Below are 18,024 nucleotides of genomic sequence, written 5' to 3' on the forward strand. Positions count from 1 at the left end.
AAGGGAGGATATTCTTCTTTATCAAGCTGTTTGCCTCTCACCAAAGTATCAATTTTCATCTATTTCTCAGTGTGTAATGTATTCCTGTTTACACTGTGACTCCCTAGAATTTGTGAAAGAGATTAAGTAGTTAGAAACAACCCAAATCTCCATCTTTAAGATCCTGAAAAGTTGGTAGAAACAGTATCTTGATTTCTGTCAGTAATTCAGCAAATTTACTCCTTAAAATAAAATAAAAACTTAATTCTCATACTGTTTTGTTTTGGTTTAGTTTGTCTTTTCTTTTTAATATGACTTATTCTTTGAACTCTGTAAAGAATAGGGGTAACAGTTGTTCAGTAGATGAAAATAAATTATTCTCTGATTCTATCATCAGTTTTTAGCCAGGTAAGTCCTTTGACTTTCCTGGCAGATATGATCTGAAGCCCCTTTACAAAGCTTTTCTAGCTCTCCTCTTGTGTACATTAGAACCAGCTCCAAAGGGAACAGCAGAATAGAGAGAATATTGCATGAATTCAAATACCTCATATTCTTGTCCCAAAAAAATTTTACTCATCAGGCAAGCCCATGAGAGCTCATTAACACAAAGCTTGATTCTTGGCTTGGTCCATCAGCTTAATGCCACTGAACCCATGGAGTTACTCCAGAACAAGATTGTTGTAACAAAGTGAAGGGAAAACCCCCTCTCATCATCCTCATCTTGACAAAAGGTACACATTTCTTCGCTCTTTCTGTGAGAAATTTGTATTTACTGGGAATGAGAACTGGGGTTTATAAAATGACTGCAATATTTTTCTTCCCTCCTTTTGTTTTTTCCCTAACCAAAGTGAAGCTGAAATTATTGAACAGATATGTTTCAACTTCAGAAGTTACCTTTACTTTTTATCTTTCATGCTTAGCTGGGAAGGGGTGCCAGAATCACAACTGTCTCCCAACATTAGTGGAGACAATCCAGAGCCATTTTTGCAAACTGTGGTTGTGTTATCCTTTTTTGGCCATTCAGCCCACTTTAAGTCAGGACCTGTAACAGTTCTGCTCCCACTAGGCTGTGGTCAAATCATGTAAAATGAGCACAAGCAGAACCCAGTTTTGTTCCTGGCACAGACAAATTCTGGGAGCAAGTTCCAAGGGGAAGCAACTTCTCAAGGGGATCTGAGAAGTTTTCTTCTCATTCCCCATTAGAGTCAGCTTGGTTGTATTTATGTGAAGATACCAAAGCAATCTCAGAAAAAAGGGTAGATTATGCCTTTTCTTAGCTATGTGGAGTATCTCCTGCAAGAAATTGTAAAACATGAAGATCCCTTGGTTTTATTTATTGTCAATGTTTATGTTATCTCAATTGTTGTACATTTGCAACAGCTGTGAAACCCCAAGACAGAGATATTCCTGGAATAATTATCTCCTGCTGCAGTCTAATCAGAGTAGAGAATGTGACTGGGTCAAGGCTCTGGAGTTTTTTAAGATGAGATGCATGTGATGATAAATAATGTATGTGTCTAATGTGTTGCAACAAGATGTAGAAGAAAATTAATTCCAGAGGCAGTTTTTTATTATTCTTGAGTCTGTAACCTGTCATCTTCACTGTGAGTCAAATGCCAAATTACAGCTAAAATCCTGTTCTGCAAATGAAATCCTTTAGTCATGCTAATTTTAATTTTAAATTTGATTGTTTGCATTTTACAACTCTTACTATTAACCTGCAAGCCAGTTATACTTCCTAAATTTCAAGACACACAAAAAGTTCTTTTCCTATTCTAGCACTGCAGATGTAAATCTTGATGCCATAGCCTCACCTCAAGTGCATGTCAGGAAGGCTGTGGGTAATGAACTGAGGAAGAAACTGGGCCTACTGAGAAGGCCTGGAGGAAGCAGAAGAATTAATGCAGAAAGGATATAGAGACCTTTAGTAGATATAAAATGTAGGCTACAAAGCCATAGAAAACTGAGTTTCATCAGTTTCACTGGAACAGTTTGTTTCTACAGGAAGGTATACCCATGTAAGCAATAAATTTAAACAGTTCCTGAGATTCAGCAAGCCATCAGTAGGGTCTGGTATCCCTTTGGACTCGAGCTGTGTGTCAGACCTGAGCACAGCCACTTCCTGCCACTTTTAACATTATCTAGATCAAATGTTCCTCTTAGACCTCAAGATTTGGATCTGGCCCTGAGCTCCTAATGTTAAAGCTTCAAAATTACTTCAAGGTACCACCAGCTAGAACCACTAAAAGATTTACTTTCCCTTTAAAAAAATTGCTCTGGAATGTAATACAACTTTTTTTTATTTTTTTCCTGCCCCCCGCCCAGGATGAATCAATTTTAAACAGTACTTTATTACAGGAAATGAAGCATACCAGGTGGACCTGCAACATGCTTTTTAAATTGGCAAAATTAATCAAACTCCAAATTTGACAGGTCAGTAGAGTTAATATAACTAGAGTTTCAGAAAGTGCCCACTAGTGAATGCTGCTCAAAACTGCTACTTTCCAAATGGGAAGGAGAATTCAAGCCATTTAGATGTCATCTCCTGCATGCTGTATCCCCTTGCTCCCAAAGAGGTTACAGTAGTGCATTCCAAAACAAATGACTGGCCATGTACAAACAGCATAGGTTAATCTTTTGCTCTAAAAATTCACTGGCTCCAGGCAGATCTCTGTCTGGAGCAACTGGGAAAGTGGGTTTAGATGACCTTGATGTGTATAACATCAGGCATAGAGTTAATAATCTGAGAATATATATCTAAATCTTAACTATCACTGTTAAATGCTAGAGCTCTATGTTCAGCTGAAATTTGTTGAACATATTTGCACCCCAGTTTGGCTAATATCTAATTTTAACAGCAGAAGTTCTGCTAATTGGTTCGCTATTTAGCAACTCAGGCTTCAAAACCTTTTTCCCATTGAATTAGACATAAGATGCATATCTTATGAGAAGGGAAGTTATCTGGAGAGGGAAAAAAACCTGGTACCACAGCACACAGCTCAACTATTGCTCTGGCAGATGGTAGATTTAAATCTCCAACAGGGCATTTCTAATAGCCTAAATAAGCAACTGAAATAAGCTGAAAATACTTCTAAGAGAAAAGAAAATGGAGGAAGAGAAGACAAGGACAATATTCACTGTGTCATTCAGAGCATGAAATAAATGAAAAGTTAAGAGTGAACATAAAGTTAAATGAGAGAGTTGACAGGAAGATTTGAGGTGAATGTAAGATTGTTTTTTTTTTTCCAGTACAGGATTTTTTGAGATAATCCTCCACTTTTTATCTGACATTAAGTTGTCCTGGGATTCAGTTTCTAAACTGACAAAATGAGAAGAAAGTTATTTCTTTAAAAAATCACTCCCTCAGTGAGGGATATTGCTATTACAGAACCAGCAAAGAGGATCGTACCATTTGCTCATGCAGGCCAGTCTGATAACATATATGGATTTTCACACTGTGTATCTAAGAAATGATGCAAGATCTTGAGTTGAGACAAATTACTCAAAACTGGGCAGGATACAAATTAATAAATCATACATTGAGATTGAAGGAAAACTTTGGTATTGAGCACCCATTATAGGAGCACGAAAGTCAACATGTACATGGATGTCTTGCTCCAAAGATTCCCAGATACCCAAATTTCTGATTTTATGCATATCCAGGGTCACATCGGTGCCGAAACCTCTACACCAACCTTACACAGCTTGGAGCAGGACTGGATGCCCAAGGGCCTCACAATGATTTTATTTCTCTAAAATTTTAACTCCAGCTTCATCCTTTTAAAATAGACCTGTGGGAGGCATTTGCCTCTCGACTGCTGTTTTCAAACTGGGGTACCAGAGTCTGCTTTTAGGGGGTAGGAGCATCCCCCACTCTTTCTGATGATGCTGGTCAACAGATAATTTGGCTACAGTGAGGGACCATAACTCAGTACCACAGCAGTTGCTATGATCCCATGGGATAATAGAAATTACAGAACTAATAGTTACCTAGTCACTAAGCAGAATTTTCCTAGTTCCAAGTGGATCTAGGTGCTCACATTTTCAGCCTCCCTTATTCTTGGTAAAGGTTAGGACATTTCTGAATAAATATCAGCAGGGGCTGAGGTGTTCAGGGGTCAGATATTTCATCAAGAATGACCATGTATCTGGAAATCCACACACATCCAAGGCTCATGTCTAGTGTTACTAACAAAAGGTGATTTTTGGAAAACATCTAGCTCACTAATCCTCTGCAAGAAGTCACAATGTACAAGGGCCTGACATACTGTGCAGTGACTCTGCAGTCACTGCATGGTAGCCTCAAGGGCTTACTACTTAAACATTTATTTCTCTAAATAAAAAAATGCATTTAGATGGGTGTCTTCATTTCAACAGCACACTCCTCTGTGCCTCCAACTTTGCACACAGAAAAGCTTCATAAAACTACAGCTATTTTTGAGGTTTTGGGTAAAATAATATGGGGGTGTTGAGATGTTAGTTGCTGTAATCACAAAATAATAATAAAATGTTATAGACTAAGTATCAAAAGTTACATGCGGGTGACACGCATGCATATATTTCTCTTGGAATTATCTATAATTGATTTGGATTATCTATATTTGTACTGTGGGAATTTCCAAAATTGAACCTAAGATCTTAAAAAAACAATGTCAGAAGAAAAAATAAGCAAACAAGCAAACCCCAGACAACCTTTGTCTTTCTGCTGTCCATATAATGTAAATCCACATAAATTCTGTAACAATAAACTGCAACAAAACCTCCTGCTATCTTCATTGCAGCTTGCATATGCAGTAAACTGTATACAAATAATAAAATAGTTATTTATTCAATGGTGTAATGCTTTGGAATTTAGAGGGGGACGTTTTCTGTGAGTGATGTTGCAGTACATTGCTACACTAAAATATGAACCACTTTTATGAGGCAGCACTACATATCATTTGGATCTTTTTGTAAAACCTCTCCTGGCAAATGGTTCCTATCACATTGATTTTTGAAGAATACTTCAAATTCTCCTGCTTTCATTATGGCTTATTAGCATACAGTAATACAAAAAATACATCTATTTTTGGACATTTTTTCCATCAGTATTAATTAACTCTTGACTATGCTAGAATGATCAAGACAGGTTACAGTTTTATTTTGCCTTTTGCTGCATATCTTGCTCACAAATTTTGAACTATATATGCATATTTTCATGAAGAGAAAAAAACCTGGTATTAAAATTCTCTTGAGTTTTCAGTCTCAAAACATCAGAACAAAAATGAAATTGTGGAACTCTTATATTTAAAAGAAGAGGTGGGAGAGAAAGGATGGTAGAAAAATAATTTCTGCATGTAAATACTGTCATTCTTACATGGATCAAAAAGAAGAGTAAAAATAAGCAAGGTGAAAGGAAGATTGTGAAATAGCAGATTTTACTGATGGCTTGTGAACTGTGAGTTCTGTGCCCTTAAATAGTGTTCTCCACAATACAATGTAGTACTCACTTCTCATTAAAAATCTGCTGTCAGCAACAGCCTGAAGGCTTTTGGCCTTCATGTTATTGAAATAGAAAGTAAAACAGAAATAATACAACCAGTTCCCTCATGTTTGACAGCTGGGAGCATACTGGATGCATGCAAATTTTAATAGCCAACACAGAAAAAAGGAAATTTCTTAAACAATTCACTGATGTACAGTGTGCTCACCAACCACAACTGCTACACTCAAGACGAAGAAAATAATCTTCTAAGGAATAATCTTGAACTGAAGGTTCAGACCAAAAATTTAAAAGGAGCCACTAGAGATGATCTCTTCCAGTACCTTGTGGTTCACATGAATGAGTCCTTGTTTGATATATTTATAAGATCCTGTAAATAGATTTTGAGCTTTCTTCTATTAAATAGATGTTATCTACCTTAAATAGATAATTTTCACAGTGATTAGAAAGTCTTTCCTATATTTAATGTAAATTATTCAATGTCAAAAGTTAATTCACTTTCTTATTTACATTAGCCAAGTAAAAAATAGCTTATTCTCTTCTAATATAACCTTTGACAAGTCACAGTACCATTACTATGATTTTATCTTTGTATCTTTCTTAGACCAAACAGCACTAATTCCTTTATGGGTTTGGTTTGATAGTTTAATTACTGCTCTAGATAATAATGGCTATCCTTAGCAAATGCTATCATTAGTAATGGTGAGACTAATTTTTGTCTCACATGCCCTTTAATAATGCTGGGAAAATGAAAGTTTATCTGATGTCAAAATATGGAAAGAAGTGGAGTGTTTCCAGATGGTCAGAATAAAGCTGTTCATTACAAAAAAAAACTTCATGTCATGTGTTTGTAAGATTTCTCTTGCCATGGCCATTGCTGGCCTTACCATCTGAAAATGTTTTGGTGTACAGGTGACCTCCAAAATAGGTGACATATTAGAGTGCCACGCGTAGAAAAGATTTTGTTTCTTTTCTGGCATGGAAGATAAAGGATCTGTCTATCAGTATCCTCCTCACCAATAATGCAGATTTCTCATCATTTTTGTAATTCTTTGTTGTATTGTAACATGTAACATTGTAATAATTGCAGCTTTTGAAATATTTATTAAAGGTCCTTAAAATTGGACATATCTGACACCAATACATTGTTTATTTTAGTGCCAAGGTCAAGCCCTTCCAGGACACACACAGAGCTTGAATTACCTCATCCTTTATTAACACATTAGAATCACTCAAATAAAAACCTGGAAAAGCCTCTTGCACACCACATCCTGCAAAGTCGTAAGAAAAAATGAAAAAGAAAAAGACCAACAACAAATGAAAAGCTTTTCCTGTAGCTGCTTACATTGTCTTAACAAGCATGTCAACCTACCCTCTACAGCAGGGGCCAGCCTTGACCATTTCTTACAAATATGGTACCTGCATCCTGCCAGCATGAACTTGTGTTTGTGCATGATTGTCAATTGTTCCAAATCTCATTCATGTCTTAAAAGAAATAGTAGATAATTCAGAGTGGGTTAGAAAAGTCAGTCTGTTAGTGAGAAGTAATATTGATCATGTCTACTGAGCTTTCAAAACAAAAGATTTGATGGAGAAAAGAAGGAGCTCAATTCACAAAGTTGCTGTGGGTAATATCAGGAGCTGAAGGTCTTGGCAAATAGCTGATTTGTAGATCACTGCTTCTTTGGAATTTTCACTGTGAATGGAAACTTCTAAATCATTCGGAAGAGAGAGGCTCTTTAAATTTACAGAGTTGGATCCTAAAAATAATATGATTTATTAATAACAAAATCAAGGGTAAGAAGATGGGAGTATTTGCATTATTAGACAGAATTAGTTCTGTCCAGAATAAGTTCCTGGGGCTTCCTTGTGTCAAAGGAAGATTTTCCCTCACTTTCCAACAGAGAGGCCAATGGAGAGATCATGTATAATAATTTACTGTTATTATACACGGGATCCTCTGGTTCTTAAAAAAAAAAAGAGAGATTCAAGTTAAGAGCAGAGCAGAAACACTGTTCTGTCACCAGTGCATTAAAATATTATAGTCAATTCAGCATTAAACAGCTTCCGTGGTGGACATAAACTGAATGCAAGGCACTCTCAGGTTGGAGACATTTTCTTCCACAAAAGCAATATTTACAAGGCAGCCAGAGTTCAGGGAAGAAAAAAAAGATGCTGCAGCAAGTATATTAATCAGTGTTGGAGCTTGGACTTGTGCTCAGGTATGCAAATGGAGAAACCTACCATCCACCCAGGCATAAAGAAAGCCAGTTCTATTGCCCAGAGAGAAGTCAGTTTATCCTGCCCATACAGGACATTATTCTATTTAATAATTTAGGTGGTTTTTTATAGCATTCTAAATTTAAAACAGGAGGAAAAAAGTTAGTTAGATGCATTTTTAAAATTAGATTTGTGAATATCTGCTGGATTTTTGCATTTAATAGATATCATAGAAGTGAAATCCGTTAGATCCTAAAGAAAGAGACTTCCTTCAGGGTTTATATTACCATTTGCTGTATATTGACTATTTCGAGCTAGCACCATCTATCACTTTAATCAGGCAATGTAATTCTCTCTTTCATTCTATACGATGGCATTCAAAATCCCAACAAACTTTAAGGACAAAACAATACAAAGCCTCCAGGGAAAACTTTGTAGGCCTTTAATATATGCTTTTATATGCCAGCATCTTCACTATGACTGAGCCTGAAGAAATGTTACCTGTCATCTCATACGTTGGGAGGGTAGAAGGATGATCTTTTCAAAGGCTGGGAAGTGTATTGGGGTCAAATTGCCTTTAAACACTTTGTTCCCTGAAGAAAATCTATCGTACTGATCAAACCAATTGTTTGACAGATGGATGAATACTGCCTTCCAAGCACAAGCTGCTGGGCCTCTGGTAAGAATTCCTGCAAGGAATTTCATGCTTCATGTGTTATGGAAGAAATCAGGCTACATGGTCATTATAGTGTAATCTGTATGCAAAATTTACATGTCCATGAGTGTAGCCCAAAAACATACTAAGAGAAATTAAAATAAACGTGGACTAAAGAAAGGCAAAAATTCATAAAGTGACTATCTTTCAGGTTTGGTTTGTGGTTTGTTTTTTGTTTTTTTTTTTTTTTTTTTTCCTGGAAAATGTTACTTCCTTCTTTCTTCAGAAGTAATTATTTGTGTTTGGCTTAAAATAAATAACCCTCTTAACCTTCACTGGTTAAACACCAAGATTTTCAGCATTTGCTGAAAAAAAAGTGAAAAATTTGAAAATATATGATGGAGGAAAAGTCAAAAGGACCCTTGGAACAAAATGGCAGTGTGATTACTAACAAAAATAATTATTATAAAAATGACAATATCATAAAAGATAAATGGGTCAAAAAGCACTGATGTATGTTTTCACTTCAGCTTGAAAAATACCAACAAAATTATTCAAATGCTGAGAAAAATGTGAGGAGAATATTCTGGAAGTGTACCAATGGTAGAATTCAGTAGACAAATCTGGTAAGCTTGAAACCAAAAATATTTAACTATCAGCCTGTGAATAAATCTGAGTTTGAAAAGACAATTAATGACAGAGGAGAGAGGAATCAATAAATCTTAAGATCATATTTTTTTGTGTCATAAGAGAAATGCAGTAGATTCCTTTCTAAATACGCATGCAAAAATACTTCCAATTAAGTTTCATGTAAAATTATAATACAGTGTTACTGCAAACTAGTTCAGAACTGGTCATATGGCCAACCTTGAGTAAATGTGCAAATCCTGCTGAAGTGATAGAGTAGAATAGTTAATTCATACTATTTTTTTACATTACCTGGATTAACTGAAAATGTGCTGCACTGTAAAAAATAATTGAAAAAATGGGGGAAAAAATGCATTTGCCTTAAGAATCAAAACAACCTTCTGTGGATTGCAGTTGTTTACTGAAGCATAGCTATAAAGCTTATTGCATCTGGTAGAACGGCTGCAAATAGAAATTCTCTGTAATATATGAAGGGACTTGGTTCAGGAAAGTGCTTTAGAAAAAATTCTTCTTAAAAGACTGGGTGAAACCCAGATCTCAGACTCACAAAAAGAGTGCAAAAGTCCAGCCAGGGACATTAGTGCAATGCCTAAACTTGGCTTGGCTTGAGGTCACCTGAGACCTTGATATTTCTGTTATCATGGTGTGCTTTAATGTCACTAAATTTCCCTCTAAGAAAACTGCTACACTAATGAGCCTATAGCTGAAAGGCATTCACTCAAAATACATCAGGCAAGGCAAAAGGAAGGAGGCTAGAAATAGTTGGCCATGTTCTTCAAAAAATTGATGGTAAAAGAAATTATATTTTCCATTCATCATTACATTTTCTAGAAATCATGTAAGATACCATTAAAAATGCAATAAATAAATTTTGCAGGATACACATGAGAGCAAATAATTTTTGCAAACATATGAATAAACAATTTACATCAACAAGTGTGGAAGGCAATGAATGGTATATATGCTTTGCTTCTATTGCTGTGTGCTCTAGTCTTTAAACTGGTGCTTACCCAGGAGTGACTTTTCTCTCTATTAGAAATAATGGATTCTGTGATGGTGTGCAAAAAACTACTCTTGGCTAATTCTGCAGAGCAGAAGCATAAGCAATTGTAGTTCCATTTTTAAAAAAGGATTTGATGTCAAGTTCAAATAAATGTTAGAAACAAAACCAAAACAAACAAAAAAAATGTTGGAGACAATGTATTCCAATCATTCAGCTTGGAATGCCTGAAGTCAGTTGTGCAAAGACTTTCTAACCGAATTTTGTAGGAAAAATTTCCATATCTAATAGAACCTACAAAAATAGAAACATTTTTTTTTTATTGAATTAAAGATTGACAGAGTAGTTATCAAAGGTTCATTGTGAAAATGAAAGGGTTTACTGCATGGGGTTCTGAAAAAGTCTGCTGTGGAAAATAATTGATATTTTCAAGAATGACTTGAATGATGAAATTCAGATTGTTTCTCACATTTGCTAGTGACATCATCCTAGATGAAACTGCAAGTACATTCACCTGCAATTCAAACAATCTTGATAATTCATGAGAGCACCTGAAGAAGCTTAAGGCTGTCTGTGAAACTGGAACAAGAGCAAGATACTGATTATAGGGCAGGAGAAATTAGCTGCAAAACAAAGGAAGGGGACAAAAGATTAGGGAGTAGTTCTGCAGTGGTATATCCCTTAAAAAGGTTTACAGACTGAACTTGAATCAATCAAAATTTCCTGATACAAAAAAAAAAAATACAGATACCATCCAAGTTGTCCATGCAGGAACACATTTTCCAAAATACTTGAGTCTACATCCTGGAAGACTCAGCTGATGGACATTCTTGGGCTCAAGTATGGCAAAAATCAGTTGGACAGAATTTGGAGAGGAGTAATGAGGCAAATTTTAGTCACGTACACAAGTCCACTGTGAGGAACTGGCTGGCCAGAGGAAGAGGCAGCTGAGTAGCAGCTCCATAATTACTCAAAATTGCAGAAAGCTGCTGCAGAGAGAAAGGAAACAATCTGTTATTCATGTTATTCATCAAAAGGCAAGAAGTAATCAGCTTAAATACAAGTAAGAAACATTAAAATTAAACAGCAGGAATTGTTTTGATAGAAATGGTAGTGAAATATTGAACTTCAGTAGGTAGAATAACCTGTGTACCTGGACATGCCAAAGAGCAAGTTTGACAACCATGTTACAGTGCTCCAGGTTGGGGACAGGAAAATGAGCTACATGACCTCTCAGGGCCCTGCCCTTTAAGCCTTCTGAGTCTATATTTAAGGTATTAGAAATAAAGTGATACTGCAATAAAGTGAGACTTGCCAAAGGAAATACTGAGAGAAATCTTGGAAAGGATTCCAGGAAATAAGAACAAATAAAAAAATCCACATGGTCTTTATCCATATAAAGACACAGAAGAGAAATAAGGTGCAATATAAGAAAAAGAAAGAGTTTTTTTAAAATAATTTTGAACTAGGACAGATGTGTCAGATAAATGCTGCAAAAGTAATTAAAAATCCAGGTAAGTAGAGGACGGTGAATTTATCATCTGAAGTAAAAGCAACAAGGTTTATTTAGAGTTTTAGGAGGACAGGGCAATTTCTGCTGCACAATAAATAAATAAATAATAGGGCAATATCCATTACAAAGTATATTTTTGAGAAAATATAAATACTATAACTACATCTTTTAAAATATTGAAAATAAAAAACATATAGAAGAAGAGACATCAATAGGTACAAAACCACTTCTGTCAAATCTTAAAATTATGTAAGACTTGAGAACAAATTTTTGGAATAAAAAATAATATTGAAAACACAGAGATAAATCATAAATGGGATGACCTCTATTATCCAAACAACAGATTGCCAAAGGCTTGCCTGATTTCTCAGTAAAAAACTATTTTAAGAGGAAAATTTAAATATAGTAGGTATTTTCTATCTGATTTTCAAATATGGTGCTTTATGGAAAAGAGTTGGTAAAACCTAACTGAGTGGGAATTAGTTAGTGAATTCTGATGGGAAAAGGAAATGATTTATGGAAAATGACACCTGGCCATGCTGGAGGGAAAAATAATACCAATCTGCATAGAGTTTACCATTCTCTACCATTGATCCTTTAAAATGTTTTTGACAGCCTAAGCACTAAGGGTAGTGTTATGCTGATAAACAGGGCATGGTCAGCACAGAGAGGGACTGGGATAGCACCAGGACAGAGCAAGGCAGCCATGGTTTGTGCACAGTAGAAAAGGGATGGAATACAACATACAGCACAATGTACATAGAGACACTAAAAATAAATTTGCAGCGTGAAATAGTAGAGAATGGGACAAAGAGCACCAGCCTTGTGGGTGACAAAAACTGGGTCTCCCCATCCCCCTCTTCGTCAGGGTAACCAGATAATCAGAGCTGGAAGTTAGTGATGGGGAGGTGAGTAAAGCCCCCACAATCCAGGAGGAAATAGTTAGTGACATGCTATGCTAATTAGACATCCACAAGTCCATGGGCCCAGGCAGGATCTATCTGAGTAATGAGGCAGCTGATGAAAGAGCTCAGCAACCCATTTTTAATCATTTATCAGCAGTTGTGGTTAACCAGAGACATCCCAGGTAAGTGAAAATTAGCAAACATGGGGTTGTTTAGCTTGGAGAAAAGGAGACTCAGAGATGATCTTATCACTCTCTACACTCCCTGAAAGGTGGTTGTAATCAGGTGGGGATTAGTCTCTTTTTCCAAGCAGCAACTGACAGAACCAGAGGACAAAATCTCAGGCTGTGTCAAGGGAAATATAGGTTGGATATTAGGAAGAAGTTTTTTTACAGAAAGGGTGATAAAATTCTAGAATGGTCTTCCCAGGGAGGTGGTGGAGTCACCATCCCTGGATGTGTTTAAAAAAGCCTGGATGTGGCATGTTTTAGTTGAGGTGTTGGGGCATGGGTTGGACTGAATGATCTTCCAACCTAGTGATTCTGTAATGCACAAGAACAAGAACAGCCAGAAAGAGAATAGAGGGAACCTGTCATGCTGACCTCAGTGCCAGGGAAGGGCATGGAATAGATCATCTTGGACATCAATTCTCACAACATTTTCCTGGAGAAACTGGCTGATCAAGGCTTGAATAGGTGTCCACTTTACTTGGTGAAAAACTGGCCAGATGGCCATGTCCAGAGGATAGGGAATGGAGTTACATCCAGCTGGCAGCAGTCTCTAGTGGAGTAATAGCTTCTGCTGAATGCAAGAGACCTGATATGGCACAGTATTACACAGCAGCAACTTGGCTACAGAGCTCTCCCATGCCCTTGCCACCAGCCAAGGTTTATGACATGTATCTGTTCTGATTATTGCACGTGATTTTGATAAGCTCCAGCCTAAGCATCCCAGTTTAATCACTGGTAAGGTTGCTCCTAGTTCCTCTTGGCGCTTACTCAGGTCTGCTAATTTTATCACTGTTAGTACAGCTTCCTTTTGTAGAACAACACAAACATCTGTGCCACCTCCCCTCTCCACCTTTAATATTAGCACTTCTGTGGATGCTGAGTTCTGTATAATTAGGCCCATTTCTGAAGTGAAGAAGGTCTGGCCAGTCCAAGCAGTTCTGGGGACACTGTTTTTCAACTACTAGAGTGGTCCCATGGGACGTATATACTGTCTTGGGGAAAAGTAATAAACCCCTGATGGTCTAAGGCATCAAGTGAAATTCTATATCTAGTTCCTGTTGCTTCTATTCAAGAAAGACCACGTACAGTGGTGGTTATTAAGCTGATTTATTAAAATAATGCCAGTGTGCCTGCATTAGCATTTAGCTCAGGTCAGGAGTGCCCTTTTCTAACTAATCTCATCACCCTCATTTACCACATTTAGGGCACTCAAATAAGACTATTTTCAAACAAGTGAGCAATACCATACTGGTGTGTGTTCCACCCATAGGACCAGAGCAGAGGAGCAGGCAGGTGCTCTCACAGGGGTGTAGAGCAGTGGAAATGCCCCACTTTGTTCATGCTTCTGTTGGGGCTGGCAGTGTTGAAAAGCCACCCTGCAGCCCAGCACACCTTGCACAGGGAAAACCCCTTGGAGTCAGACCCCTGCCCCGAGGTGTTGGGGTTGCTGTGGGAGACTTGCCTGGGTTTTGTGGCACAGAGATAAAAGGGGGGCATCTCCACTGAGAGCAGGGCAGTGATAGGGTCACAGGTGGGTGACTGGGATGCTGGTTAGGTCAAGATAACTGAACAGGGGGTGAGAAATGGCTGGACAGGACACGAGAAAAATATTTGGTTTCACAAATAACAAGGTGAGAAGCTGAGAAATGTAACAGCATCATGAGGAATAGCTAAATTATTAAAAGGTATATGAGAAAGAATTCTCAGATAATTGGTAACAGAATAAAGGGGACCTTTAAGAAGCCCAGACTTATAAGAACACCAGTGCCTAAGAAAAATAGTAATGCTTTGTAATTTTGCTGTCTTGTTACTTGAGTAAGTATCAGAAATACTGAATATGGGTACAGATGCAGAAACAGTGGCAGCAGTGAGGAAAAAGTAAGTAGGGGCAGGTAAAAAAGGGTACTAGAATATACCAAAAATTCCAACAGAAAATAAAAATAACATTTTTCTTCTTCTGAAAAAACAGAAGATTTGCTGGCTGTTTTCTGACAGAAAAAGAGGCAAAATTTTGAATTCACAAAATATTGATGTTATTCTTCCACAAGTTCAGGTGAAATCTGTCTGGGTATTTCTGGTGCAACAGCCTGACATAAACATCAGGAAAGGGAAAGGGTGACCCTGTGAGAATAAGTGACAGAAGGAACTGTAGAAATGAGAGTAAATAAAAGAAAATTACTTTCACTTCCCAAAGGATTCCAACAGCCCTGAAGCTATGCAAATCAGTGTCTTCCTAACCTCAAGTAATCTAAAGCAATCCTGCACCTGCCCTTGCCCAAATTGTAAAACCAATACAACTTTGCAGGGAACCACTGCATGCTATAATGAGCAAAATCATTCAACTGCAGCCCTATAACTGAAGTAATTAAAGAATGAGTTATTAAAAAAAAGAGCTCTGTGGCAAATTAATCAAATTTGGGATGAGAGAATGAGCCCTACCTTTGTGGGCAACTTCTGCCTCAGACTTGGGAACAGCTAAGGCATTTTTGCTGAACATGACAAAATCCATCACTCTGTAATAGTGGCTAATCAGAAAGAGGAAGAAGGGTTCTTGATGCATCTCCTTACTTCAAAGAACCTGATAAGAAGACAGCATGAATCAGGGCAGGATTCTCATCCACATGGATCCATTCTTCAGCAAACAGATTCACTCAAATCTAATAGAACAAATGGACAATAAAATATGTATTTGCATTCTGATATCAATAACATTGATGGAATAATCTTTTCAGTGTAGGAGGTCTCCAAATTCTCAAAATATCTGAAATTATATTTGAGTTTTAAATGCTTAAATGGTGGGCACTGTACTATTCCCAGTTATTCTGGAGCTATCTGTTCAATCTCTAACCAAGTTCAATAGATTAGCAGAGGAAAAAGACTATTTTCTTTCTTATTTCAGCATTTAAGCATTTCCAGATTAAGCAATTCATGAATTATGATGGTGGAAGTAGAGTATAGGAGAAAAGGGCAGAGTAGAATAGACCAGAAAGAACACATGCCCTTGTCAAAATATTCTGGTTGCACAAATGAAGCCAATTAGTAATTCAACTGACAAGATCTCTTTTCCCATGCAAGGGAAATCTTTTCTAGACATATATCTTTATGTTTTCAACAGCTAGTTAAAACAAACAGACATTTATAAAGACCATAACAGTGCTGATTATAGCTAAGCATGAAAGGTCTCTTGTTTAGTGAATCATCCATATTTTTAAGTGCTCATAATTATAAGTCTAAAAATTCCATTTTCTGGAATTGTGCCCCAATTTGTTCTCAAAAAGAGAAGTAGCTTTAGACCCTTAAGGGAAATTGGTTGAGCTTACTGTAAACATTTTGAATATGTAGGAACAGCTTGCTGACATAATTTAGTAGAGTTGTCTCCACAGCAAGAACAAAAATGCATAAACTTTAAGTCTTGGCTTCTGTAGCTTTTGTAGAGATATATGGGGAAAGGATAGCAACAACTTCAAATGTTATGAATTTTTAAGCACATGAATGATGAACTTATTTTGCCCTTGTAAACCTAGGAGAGGATATATACACATTAGGGGGTTGCTATGGCTTGTGAAGAGATCAACATTAGTAACTCCCAGTTACCATATATGAATCACACAGAATTTTTGAGCAACATATATATATATATATATATATATATATTCTTTATTTTAAATTAATTGTGACATTTGAAGCAGCACTGATACAGCTGTAATGTATAAAAGGAGAGACCTCAGTCAGTTCTGTCAAAAAATTCAAAAAAGAATCTAGGAGTGACTTTCTGTATTTACTGAAATCAATCATAAATCTTGCATTCAATTTAGTGGCACTGACCTATGCACTTATTTTTTGCCTGAGGTTCTCTCCTCAGTCTGCCTCACCTGAAGTCATGCTGGTTTGTAAGGGAATTGTGATTCACTGATATTGTGCAAAAAGGGAGAAGTGGTACACCTGCTGCAGGAACATATCTTAGGGGGATTTATTTCTAAGTAGGTGGATACAAGAAGAGGAAGAATGACAGTAAATTGATTTTCCATTGCTCATCAGAAAAGTGGGAATTCTTGTGAATGTGAAAACTCCATCTGGATATTGGGAATTGTCACACAACCAATGTAGTGCAGTAGGCAATCCAAATAATGGTGTTGCAGATACCTTTGTATAAAACCCTCTGTGCTTAACCATGATGACAATAGATGCAGCATCACTGGAGGCAGCACTCTATTCTTTAGCAGAGAGGGGCTGACAGACCACCTAACCCTACACAGCCTAGGAATGAGCTGTGCAAGTGCACCAATGTACATCTGCATCCTGTGTAGCCAGCAAATCTCTTATGACAGCTTTTATAAGTAGATATTTTTTCTTGCATAGTAGGCCCCCTATTCAACATAATCTTCAGATTAATATTGCCACTGACACAAACAGGAACCCCTGAATGTTCTAGAGGGTGCACAACAGAGCAACAAACTCTAATAGAAAAGCCATCATAGAGTAACAAGACCATAAAATTGAAGAATAAGGGGATCTCTCTCATACAGTAGGCATGCCACAGAGGAAGGGTCCTGTTCAGCAATTAGGGAAATGGGATTGGGCAGAAGAGATAGTTAATTATAGTAAAAAAGGGAAAGATAGGGGAGAAAGAGAACTAGGAATTAAGCCTGCTGCAAAAATCAAGAGCTGAAATTTTTAGTAGCTGCTGGACACTTTCAGGTCCTTTGAATTTGGTAGGAGTTTGATGGCTTTACTGATAGCTAGATCAGAGCTTTGAGTAATTTGCACCAGACTCCTGAACTAAGTATGAAGTCCCTGCCAATGACTAAGGCAGTTGATATGGCCTCTATTTCTAACGTAGCATGAGAGCAGCAAGAAGTGAATATCAGCAAGGAGAGCCTTGATGAGATGAGTTCTGTGGTGGATGAGCAGAGGGGGTGTCAGGAAACAGCACTCATGGATAATGCCATGGTGTTCTAACAGGACAGCCACAGACTCAGGCAGGAAATGTGTTTAAACACATAGCTGACAACACAGGAATAAAATTTTCGGAAGTCCCATCCCAACAAAGAGATAGGTCTGGGTCAGGTAAGGACACCAGGGTGCAGCTGCCTTCCCAGTGAGTGTTAATGCTGCTCAGAGACTCCAGATTAATACAGCAACCTCCACCCATTCATTTATCACCAAAGTTGTTCCATGAGTCTAAATGCCAGAACAGTCTCAACCAGAGTCCCTAAACACAGGCAGTATAATTTATCAGATAAAACAGAACCTCACCAGTTGTGAGTTCCATGCAGGAAACTGAAGATCTCCAGTCTGTGCATCATAAAGCACATGGGTGACAAGTTTCTGGTTGCTGTACATTAAGAACTCCTCTCAAGATACTCTGTCTCAGTATACATCCTAATTAATA

This window comes from Passer domesticus, chromosome 5 (assembly GCF_036417665.1).
Source record: "Passer domesticus isolate bPasDom1 chromosome 5, bPasDom1.hap1, whole genome shotgun sequence".
Taxonomy (NCBI): domain Eukaryota; kingdom Metazoa; phylum Chordata; class Aves; order Passeriformes; family Passeridae; genus Passer; species Passer domesticus.